Consider the following 2,500-nt stretch of genomic DNA (forward strand, 5'->3'; position numbering starts at 1 on the left):
CCAAACCAGAAGTCGACGAAAGTCCGGAGCAGTTTATTGTGCGACTGGACAGATACCTGTTACGGTGGCTAGAGCTTTCGAATACTGCGCGAAGCTTTGATGGTCTCAAGGACTTGATCGTGAAGGAACAATTTATTGACTCTTGCCCTAAGGATTTGGCAATTCACCTGCGAGAAAGGGCACCTGAGACCCTAGCAAAGATTGCGAAGATCGCTGACCAGTACTTGGAGGCTCATGGTAAACATTTGTTCAGCTCAGCGAGCAGAAAGCCAACAGTGCAGCCTGAGAGGGACGAAGCCAAGAACATGCAGATTAATCCACCAGCTCTGCATTGCTTTAAGTGCAACACCCGAGGTCATAAAGCTGTCAACTGCCCAACCCTAACAAGAAAGTAATTCCTATGTGGTAAGCAGGGACATGAAGCTAGAAACTGTCGATCAGGTGGATGCAGATCAGGAGGGCAAAGTAAGGATGGTAACCCTGTGCAGCGTGTTCAAGTGAGTGCCAGTTGTTTAGTTCAGCCACCTGAGGTTAAACCTACTGATGAGGAAGTTAAGGCCTGTATTAAAGATGATAAGCTGCTGTTAGCCTGTGGTAAGAAGATTCCATTGTTGAGTAGTGCTTGTGTTGAACCGTTGACTGGAGTGAGAAGTAAATTGCCTGTCGTGAAAGGTAGAGTTGGAGAGAAGCCCGTTGATGTCCTGAGAGATACTGGTTGTAGTGGAATTGTAGTAAAGAGGGACCTTGTGTCTAAGGATCAGTTTACTGGCGAATTTAATGTTATGCTGCTCATTGACAATACGGCAAGGAAAGTTCCCATCGCAAAGATTGATGTTGATACACCTTATCTCAAGGGCCAAGTGGAAGCACAGTGTCTTCCCGATGCTGTTTATGATTTGATTATTGGTAACGTACCAGGCGCAAGAGCCGCTGACGACCCAGACCCAAGCTGGCAAGTTCCTGTACAAGAAGCTTGTGCTGTAACCACGAGAAGTCAAGCTAAGAAAGCTGGAGAACATATTCCGTTGAAGGTACCAGATACCAAAGAAAGTCCTGTAGTTGATAGAGAAAAGCTCAAGCAGATGCAGCGTGACGACGAGAGCCTACAGAAATTTTGGGAGAAAGATGACGTAGTTGTGAGAGGCCAGGCTGAGATTTCATTTGAAGTGAAAGGTGGAGTTCTGTACCGCGTCTACAAGCACCCTTATGTGAACGGAGGTAAACCCCTGAAGCAGGTTATGGTTCCTGTGCAACTGAGAAGTCGAATAATGGAACTAGCGCACGGATCGATCATGGGAGGTCACATGGGAATAAAGAAAACGACTGATAAGATTCAAAGCGCGTTCTATTGGCCAGGCATTCAAGGGGACGTGACTCGTTATTGCAAGTCCTGCGATGTATGTCAGAAGACAGTTAACAAGGGTTCCGTACCGAAGGTTCCCCTAAAGAAGATGCCATTAATTGACAAGCCGTTTAAGAGAGTAGCAATCGACCTGGTTGGACCTATTGTTTGCCCGAGTGAGGTCGGTCATAGATATATATTGACATTGGTCGACTTTGCAACTCGTTATCCTGAAGCTGTCCCGCTGAAGAACATTGATACTGAGACTGTGGCAGAAGCGTTGGTGGATATCTTTAGTCGTTTGGGAGTGCCTGAAGACATCTTGAGTGACCTTGGTACGCAGTTCGTCTCTGAGTGTATGAAGGAAGTGACGCAGCTTTTGAGCATTAAACAGTTCACCACGACTCCATATCATCCTATGTGTAATGGCCTGACGGAAAAGTTTAATGGAACAATGAAGAGCATGTTAAAGAGATTGTGCAGCGAACAGCCAAGACAGTGGCATCGCTATATTAACCCGTTGCTGTTTGCATATCGTGAAGTTCCTCAGGAGTCTACTGGTTTTTCGCCGTTTGAGTTGCTGTATGGAAGGGCTGTCAGAGGACCGATGTTTATTCTCAAAGAGCTTTGGACCAAAGAGCTGGAGGAGCCTGAAGTAAAGAACAGCTATCAGTATGTGTTCGAGCTGCGCGAGAAGCTTGAAGATACCCTCAAACTGGCGCACACCGAGCTTCAGAAAGCCCAGAACAAAGGCAAGCATTATTACGACCGAAAGATTAAAGTCAGGAAGTTTGTACCTGGAGACAAAGTGTTAGTGCTGCTACCAACCGACCACAACAAGCTCCTAATGCAGTGGAAAGGTCCATTTGAGGTTAGTGCTGTAGTAGGTCTCAATGATTATAGAGTGCGAGTCAAAGGAAAAGAGAGAGTTTACCATGCTAATCTACTGAAGAAGTATTTTGAGCGAGAGGATCCTGTTTCCGTTGGAGCAGTTGCTGTTGAAACGAACGCTAACATTTGTAAGAACGAACATGTTGAGAGTGAAGTAGAAGAAGTTGACCCTATGGATAGTATCGATTTTCTAGAGATTGGTGGTTATGTCGCGAAAGAGTCAGTCAATGATGTGGCCATAGGAGATAACCTTTCTCATGACCAAAG

Source organism: Montipora capricornis, chromosome 12 (genome assembly GCF_036669925.1).
Source record: "Montipora capricornis isolate CH-2021 chromosome 12, ASM3666992v2, whole genome shotgun sequence".
Taxonomy (NCBI): domain Eukaryota; kingdom Metazoa; phylum Cnidaria; class Anthozoa; order Scleractinia; family Acroporidae; genus Montipora; species Montipora capricornis.